This window comes from Prenolepis imparis, unplaced genomic scaffold, assembly GCF_030444845.1.
Source record: "Prenolepis imparis isolate NDT839.2.m4 unplaced genomic scaffold, iyPreImpa1.0 SCAF_13, whole genome shotgun sequence".
Taxonomy (NCBI): Eukaryota; Metazoa; Arthropoda; class Insecta; order Hymenoptera; family Formicidae; genus Prenolepis; species Prenolepis imparis.
Genome location: NW_028141171.1, coordinates 6,431,502 through 6,441,085, shown reverse-complemented (window position 1 = coordinate 6,441,085; position 9,584 = coordinate 6,431,502). Strand labels below are relative to the sequence as shown.

General features: G+C 40.0%; 1 protein-coding gene across 1 annotated transcript in view; it reads left to right on the top strand.

Moving 5' to 3' along the window:
* Positions 1–9,584, top strand: part of LOC145944899 (uncharacterized) — a 116,988-nt gene that overhangs the window by 51,580 nt on the left and 55,824 nt on the right. The window contains exon 12 of the transcript XR_014426762.1: positions 3,052–3,258. The gene's annotated coding sequence lies outside the window, so the exon portion shown is untranslated. The remainder of the gene's footprint in view (positions 1–3,051; positions 3,259–9,584) is intronic.

Below are 9,584 nucleotides of genomic sequence, written 5' to 3'. Positions count from 1 at the left end.
ATATGCAGATAATATAATCGCTTATAATTGACATCAATATTACAGATTCTAATATGTCATTATCTACATACGTAATTAATATTTAATTAATATTTTATTTATTCGCAATATTTAAAATATAGAATAAAATATTATACGATTCTCCTTATAAATTAAATTGCTAGAAAATGAATTTTGAAAGACTGTCAATTTTATTGCACTATAATAAGCTATACAATTTTGAACAATTGATTATTTATATGAATGGATTCTCTTTACACGATAAATTCGATATTGTTTGCTCGTCTAAGATTCGCAGTGAAATTCTTTTAAGATCAACCTAAAAGCGTGAAACGTTTGCACGCGTATTTACGCTGCGGTCCAGCTGCGAATCCGGAATCCGCAACACCGCGGAAGAAAAACGGTCGTTATCGGGAGAGCCGGCCACTTCAATCAATGCAAATCAAATCGAGAGCAGCAGATACGAAGCGCATAGTCAAATCAACCGAATAAAAGCTTCATGAATGTAAAGGACCCTCTGAATGCGAACGCGGGCCAATCTGGTAATGCGTCTTTGCCTCCTCGCCCCTATAGTGTGTATCTCGTTCGGTGAACAAAAAAAAGGAAGGAATATATCGGTACATCGCGTCACGCGAAATGTCAGGTATTAGTCCCGTATAATAGACATCGCAATGAATATTATATGTACCAGGGAACGAATGTGACAACGGATTAGACAGGAACCATACGAATTGTCTATCTTAAAATATTTTTATAGTCGAAAGCAAAATTTAATGATTAATTTTAAAACAGAGAGATATCTCTTTCTCTTTTCGAAAGACGATACAAATGATATCAAACAAATGATTTTAATCTATTCGTACATAATTTATTCTTTTAAAGGGATTATTATTAGAAATAATAATTTCACGAATCTTCTGTTTTCTGTTCCGAGCCGGGAACTTTGCCTTTTTCCGGAGTTATGCCATGCAGCTCCGAGGCGTCGCGGGCAGATTTCCCGCAGGAATTCCTGGACTCAACCAGTTCGTAATAACCTTTTCGACACAGAGGTGCAATCAATTGTGTCGCAGAATGGATGGATGAATTTTCGGGCGCAATAAACGCATGCATAAATAAAGTTGACTTTGTCAAAGAAAAAAAAATACATTGGATAGAAACTTTGAATCAATGGTTTTGTTTATAAAATAATTTACTGAGATAAGCATGGTATGTAATGTTTGTGCCATTGAATCTTTTTACGATGTACTATACAGAGAACGATACCTCTCTCTTCTCGATATCGCAATTTTTCCCTTTTGAAAACGCTGGCTCCATCGCTGCTGTAATTTCGTAAGTTGTTTCGAACACCTACTGAATAATAGTTTATCGAGCAGTGAATGTGTGAATCTGAGTGTTTAAATTTATAGATTTTTTTCAACAAAATAATTCTACCTTACCATTGACATATTTATGAAAGCAAAAACGCAGCGTAAAAGAGATCATATTTACTGCATAAAAAATGATTTATATCAAATATTTTTTACTAAAAATTTAAGATGTGAATTTTTATATCAGCTGATCACCTGAAACTGCAGGCTGATCACGTCAAACTGTCAGCTGATTACGTCAAACTGTCAGAATGCGAAATAATTCAGAGTACTTTCATATTGTTACTGAAATATAATACCTATTGGGTGTGCAACTAACAAACTTGAAAAACTTTCTAAATAGAAAACTAAAATTATATCAAGCCTATTAAATCAATAATGCTATTACTTCGATCTTTAATATTATTTAATTTATTTCTTACTATTTTTATGTTGCTAATATATACATTTTATACTTATCTTAAAGATTCGTATCTGTAATTTGTCAAAAGGTCTAAATAATTTGTCTCTATCTGACTCTCTATACTCATACCATTATATTTTATTGAACTTATTATCACATTTATACAATTATATTATCATTATCCTTTGCAATCGGTCGATGTCCACGGGGGATGCAATCACAAGGCATAAGTTAACTCCTCCTTCTCTCTTTCTCTTTCCTCATCGTTTCAGTACCGTATAAGGCGAGGCGAATGTGAGACCCCGCGTGAGACAGGCTCGTTGGCGCAATAAAAATTTGACACAATCGTCCACATCGCCGTGGAAGAAAAACGGTCGAACGGGCGGGCGGCAGCGGCGAGATGGTTGACGGAACCGGGAGGGTTAACATCGGCTGACTTTACGACTCGCGCTCCGCGCAGGGCGAAAGGGACGACAACGAAACTCGTTATTATCCGACCGTACTTCTTCGTGGCGTCCAAGAAGAAGACGGCCGCGATGGCGGCGGCGATGCCGTCTTCGGTCTCGCGGCCGCTTCACGGGCCACTTTCCGACCATATAAGAGACAAAGATGCGTTCTTCTCTCTTACCTCGCGGAAGGCAGTAAACTCTCGTATTCGCAAAATAAAAGAGGCAGCTTGGAAGCACGCGCGACCGCGAAAATTCTCTCGCTCGCTTCGGAATTCCAGCATCCAGCGATGCATCGCGAACGCAGATAGATTTTACAAACGCTAATCATGCGACAACGTGAACAGATGATTTAACATAATTTTAATCTCTTTATACACATGCGTCTATTTTTATAATATTACTAGAACAACACAAGCACAAGTTTGTTTAAACTCGATTAATATTTTTTCACAGAAATTAGCTGATTAAAGCGTTAATTTGCTAATTAAATTTTAAAATAAAAATATATAGAAATTGTAATAATAATGTTGTAAATAATATGTTATAATATCTTATTCTCGATTAATATTTTTTGACAGAAATCAGCTGATAACTGTCAAAAATATTAATCGAGTTTAAAGTATTATAACATATTATTTAAAACACATATTATTTTAAAAATTAATTAGCAAATTAACGCTTTAATCAGCTGATTTCTGTCAAAAAATATTAATAAAGCAAAAATTTGCCAATTAAATATTCTAGCTTACATATTTATATTTATATTGTGTATATGTTATAATGCGAAATAATAAGATTATTCTAATATATGTATGTATTTTATTTGTTACAGGTAGCATTGCGGTACATAGTGCGATTTACGCGTCGTGTCGGGAGTGTCGTGTAAAGTGTCGCGCGTCGGGAGTGCCGTGTAAAGTATCGGACAATCGTAATTATTCGTCTTTTCGCGAATGTCGTGAGTGCTATGAAAGAGCAATGACGGTCGATCAAGAGAGGAGGAGGAGGCCCGGGGAGGCATCGGGCGACATTACACGTATCGGTGAGTGAGAAATTGTTTATTTTATAACATTTCTATAATGGTAATGTATATAATATGTTGAAAATATTAAATATCACAACATATCTTTTTTAGAAAAGAATTAATATTTAAGATTTTTAAAAATTTATTTAACGTATTGATATTCAACGAATCTTGATGCAAAATTTTAATCTTTGATGCGTGCATTGATAAAACAAATATGAAACGAAAATTTAAAAAATCCGCTTTACTTCATGATTACAAAAAGAGAGGGAGAGAATACAATATTCAAATGTCAAACTGCGTGAAAATGCGGAAGATCTTTATAATTTCGCACACATTTTCTCCAAGCTTGCTCTCAGAAAGCAGACATATGCTTGAGACCGAGAGAGAGTACTTTTGTTCCCGTCGGTCCCACGGGTGGACTCTGCCAAGACGTGACGTTAATCCTCCGTAAGCTGGACGTTTCTGCCGTGCTCCGCGGCATTTGCGTATGCACCAAGTCGACGTGTGCGAAACGGCGGCGAATCGGTTGGAACGCGTTAACGCCACCCTTCGTCCCTTTTCGGCGGATTGGGCTGAATGTTCGCGACGTTCCATCCCCGTCATGGTACCAACGGTTAACCAGCGAAATTCGCGAGACACGACCGTACATTCTAGCCGATAGATATGCGTTATCATGTTTAGAAATTCCCTCGTCCAAGTTCGAATCAAACGTAAAAAGGAATTTAATTGTCATTCAAGGTAAAAAAGTATAATCAAAATAATTCCCATTTATGAATCTTTTAATGTCAATAAAATTTGTTTTTATAATGTAACAGATAGATCGATTTTTATATCAATGAATGATAAATTCAATGCGTTTCTCTGGACAAACAAAATTAAGAGCTGATCTCTTGAGCGCTTTTAAGAAAATTTGTTTCTTTTGCGCTTGAAAATTTTGCAATAATCTTCTGTACAGACAAGTATTTTGATATAACCTTTGCGAGGACCCATTCTTGGGCGAGCTTTCGGCTCTTTCGGCGCCGGCCGCGGTGGAGACGTGAAATACGACCGGTGCTTATTATCATCTTTATTCCATTTTGTAGTTTGGGCGCGCGAGCGAGCGAAGTAGTAGAAGGAGAGGCCTTGTCGGTCGGATTTTACGATTACGAGACTAATCTCGTTTTAATGACAGGGTCCCACGTGGCCGGCGAATAATGAAGTGTCAAATCGGCTGGGCGCGGTGGGCGTTGTTTTCCACTTTGGGTCCCCGGCTAACATATATAAAATATATATATACGTGCGCGCACGGCGGTGGGGCCCCGGTAATGTATTCCGCGGGCAGATTTTAATTAGCAGCGGGAGGATCTCGCCCTTTACCACCAGCCCCAGTATATCATTATGTTCTGAGACTCTCCCCGTATTACCTGTTTCGGAAAACGTCCCGCCAGATGTTTCGCGGCCGTCACGCTCATCGCCGAATTTTACGCCGGCTTTTTGGGACGGGAACTCGAAGAGAGGCGCCGCAGCGCCCCGTGATATACATTTTGTCTTCGAACGCTTGGGAAAGCCGAAGGGAACATTACTTAGTGTTAAGAAAAATTTAGCGTATCGAATTCTAGCGTGTCTAAGAATAATTCGATCTTTTATACGCGGCATTGTGTTTCCGATGACGGTTCTTGAAAGTTTATCGGAGTTTTTTTAATCAATTAATACTCTAAAAATTAACAAAATATTTATGACTAACTAATGACTGTTTGTCTGTAATACAAAACCGCTGAGACTCCTGGTTGTAATAAAAACAAAGATTTCTTTTTTCCACCGCGATTGATACGCGAAAAGTAGTCAAACAACGAGTCTTCGCACATAGTGCGATATTTACGATCGAGGGAGCGTATCCTCGAGCGAAGTGCACAGAACAATGCATCACGCGTAACATGCGATTGGTTGCACGCGACGCAATTCTCCTTATTCGCTCAGAAGTCGCACAAAAATCACATGTGCACTACATGGTTGATGCATAATGAGTTTGCATGCCGATACCGCGAGAAGCCGATCCACGGTCGATGCGGCAACGCAACTTTGGTCGCACGCCCGACGGACGAGTTGCATGGAAATATTCCTGGTGCAAGCAGCCTGATTCTTCCACCTTCGCCCCTTCTTTCTCCTCTCCCTCTTAAGCCTGTCTCTGACTGGATACTTAATGATCACCGTCGCGTATCAGTAATTTCGCTCTTTCGCCGATAGTGACTCCGGGTCCAAATGGTCCCACTGTTTTTGACTAATGTGTGCTATTATGACGAACGAGGACGTCCACCGCATTTAATTCTTGGGACTCGAAGTAAATGGAGGACGACGGGCTACGATTGTGATAATTAACACATGACTCGAGTATTATTGTTCAAAATAAGTATAGAGGAATTTAAAAATAATTTTGTTGCATCTAATATCTGTGCCTGACTCTTCATACCTGAATTTGTATTTTATCAGAGCCTTTTTGATTTATTATTTTAATTAAATCAGGATCGTTGTACAGAAACGCGTGATGTGTGATATGAAAAATAGCCGTGCGTAATAACGCAGCCAATTACGCTCTACCGTCGATTTACCGTCGAAATTTCCATTCTCAAAGTACAGTCGCGCAGACGAAGCACATTTTTTTTCAGGCAATTTGGAGCGCATCAAGCGACCGCCATAAATGCGCCCGGGACCAGGTACGAACACGCTCCGCGGTTTGCCCCGAACGACTTCCCATTCAATTAGCGCGAGCTTTCCAGCCGCAGCATCCTAGTGTACGCAGTACGAGTACATCATTGTACATTCACCTTTTAAATCGACACCGCGAAATTATTATAACCCTTTCGGATAATGATCAATTAAATAATCAGCATAAATTCACAAATTTCCGTACTTTAATTATAGCATTTCTAAATGAAACATGTTTTTTTTGTGTTGCTTCTTCGCTGAAAACCGTATCCCTCCCCATCTCGTCTAATCTTTCATTAGTATAGACACCTCCGCAAATAGAGAAGCTTGTCTATACATTAGATGGAAATACGATTACACGAGCACACTTACCCGATATACGTAAGGGTCAGCGAGTATACTCGTGCGTCACGACTCAAGACTGCCGGTTGTCTTGAGAAAGAGAGACGGGGAGATCGACGATCTTCCACCCCATGGGCTCCTCTTTTCCCTATGTGGCTTTTATCTCTTTCTCTCGATTCTCTCCCTCATTCCTTACCGCACTCGTATACCGATCGTCTCGTTTCCACGCGAAATCTCGGCCGCCATTAATTCAGCACCGGCCGACAGGTCACTCGAGTAGAACAGCCCATTACAGATATTACAAACTTCGCGTAAGCTCTCTTCCTCTCCCTCCTCCCCCTATTTTCTCTCTCTTTCGTCGACTCGTATCAAATAATTATTATTGTTGTTTGCTTTGCGGCTCGTCCGCTGCCCTATTCCCCCGGCAATCCCTTCGATCCTCTTCCTCCCCGGATCTATCGCGCCTTTTCGCAATGGGTCGTCGAGGTGACCGGCAATTTGTTTCTAAATTTATTACCGATGACTGATATATAGGCGGGCAACGTGCAGTACGCGATGCCTCCTCCTTCTTCCTCTTTTCTTCACGTGCTGCGTCCGTGTGATATCGAATTGGAATCGGCTCTCGGGACCACTGGTCGGCCGCTCGCGGCTCTCGATTCTTGACGCGCGCGTTACGGAGGGCCGACGAGGGGCCTCGATAAGGGTGCGAACGGACTTAGGTACAGTCATAATAAATATCGAAAGAGAGGGGCAGGGGAACGAACGCAGAGTCGTGGCGGATGAATCTTGTCGAAGGAACGAGTCCTCGACAAGATTCTCATCGTTGCGTTCACAGCCGGATCTAGAAGCGTCCTTAAGCCATCTTCTTCCTTATTCTCTTAAAAATTTCGTAAAAATAAATCGCAATTGCAAACTCTGTGATATTTCCATTTAAAATGTTATAAGTCCATTTAATTAAAAAAAATATCTTTTTGAACATTTAAAAATTTAGAAATATAATTACAAAATTACACACGTATATGTAAAGTAGTTAGGGGGAGACAAGTTTAGTTTGTAGCTTTGAAAGAAAAAATAAAAAAGCAAAATTGATAAAAAATATATAGAAACAGGTTTTTATCTTTCAATCTTCGCATATGATACATGACGTTTCCCTGAACAGCGATTCCCTGAAATTCTTCGCATAGTGAAATTATCTAAATCGACGAAAAGAGAAGAAAATAAGAGAAGACATTGTTGCGACAGACACACGTAGTAGAAAAATGTGCGAAGAGAACTAGGACGGCCGAAACCGGAAATTGCCATTTTACGTATAATCACAACTAGCTCCTCGACTATCGAATTAGAGCGGTCTGCTACACGAATTTCACACGTGATTCGATGAAAGCGAGGACCCACGGTTCTCACGTTCGCGTGTACCACGGAGAGGAAAGGCAAGGAAAGGGGGGCGATTTGCAAATAAGAATCGTACGAGGAGGGCGGAGGCCCTCGAAACCACCTTAAATACAGGTCACGCGTGCTTCTCACCCGCTTTCTTTTTCCACCGCGGTCGTATTTACCTGCTGTCCCCGTACAAAAGTCATCGTTCAAGATTTTCGTGGACCAGAGCATTTTCGAGCACATGATTTGTTTCGTGTAATCTTTCAAACGATAAAAATGGCGTCTGTCGATCGGTGGTATAAATAGGAATTTTTATATTGACCAAAGTTCGAAGAGAATTTCTAAGAAATGACAGAATGCATTGACAAGTTTCATCTGTCGTGCTTTTAATCGGTTTTTTATTTATATTTGAAAGATAGTTTCTGAAAATTGCTTTATTTAAATTACAATTCTTTCATTTGATTTTTTATCAAGCCTAAACTAATGAAAAAAATTCGTAAATAAAGGGTGGCACGGTATCTCTGTTTAGTACAGTCTTTCGGAATGACTGTGTCATTCTCAGAACGCCTCAATTATTAAATGATACGTCTCAGGAGTTTGAATTGAGATCATCGGCACGAATTAGCCTTGGTTTCGGGAGCTGCGTGGCAAGATGTTTGCATATATACCTACTGTATCGGTATAATCCACTTTTTTTTGTTTTTTTTCTTCTTTTTTTCGGAAAATTATGCTCGGGTTTTATGCAAATCCCAACGGCTGATGGGAATGACGGGCACAAAGATGCAAATTCCTAATCACTATTTTCGCATGTTCGCCACGGTGTAGCTGAAAAATAAGAGCGCGATCGCCGGTTTCGGGATCCAAGAGATGCGTGGTATCCGCCCTGAACCCGGCCAAATCACTCACGCGACCCTCGATCAGCAGCAGCGTTAACTCTTCGTGCGTTTTGAGCGCACTCGCTTTTTTCCACCGCTCATTCGACGTCCATCGATCACAGCTAATTTCGGGTACTCGGCGGCGCCCGTGCATGATGATGAGCCATACCTTCTGTGCTTTCACGATATACATACGTGCGAGGAGCCCGCTATCTTTCTCGGGTTTCGTATTTTTGACCGTAATTAGTGTCCTGTTGCAAAGAGAAGGTATATGTGATCTATCGTTTTCTTTTTTTTCTTATTTTTTTTACGTATCCCGGATCCTTACAAAGTAGCTTGAACGTTTAGTGTCGAAAAGCGAAGTCTTCGTGAGATGGCTTTCGTTCCCGCGACTCCCAAAGATTGACGTTAATTCAGTCAATAAGTACAGATGTAGGAACAGCGATAAAAGACGTCGCAAAAAACTTGCAAAAGGCTCTATAACAGTCAGAGAAATGTTATAATCTTTATTTATTTCTAATCTCCAATCTAATTTGTTAATTTCGTTAAGAGCTTGCACAATATTCAACGCTTGCAAAGTGAATTAAATCCATAATTTATAAAGTTTACTTACTTGAGATACACACGATTTCGTATCTCTAAAGTGAATCTTATAAATTACAGATTCGATTCATTTCTGTCTCGCATTTCTCGTAATACAATATAAGCTTGATCGATCGATATCGATGTCCTATATCCACGTATCGTGCCTTCTGATGATCATCGGTGTCAGTTCCCGATCACGTTACATCAGAACTCTGATTCGTCGATACTGCGAATCCAATACATCAGATCCGATCAATGAATCTAATGATCTCGAAATGTTAGCTTCCCTGGACGATTTCAAGAAATGTACATATTATATCGCAAATGCTCTCTTTCCATTTTAATATTTCGTCAACAATATTGTTGCATCCAACATATCGTGTCTCCTCCTCTCTGTCGCGGATGTAATTGCGTAAATTTTCATTGAAGTACAGGAAACCACTTAGTCTTCAAACGTCGATTCGCCCCCGAGCGATGATT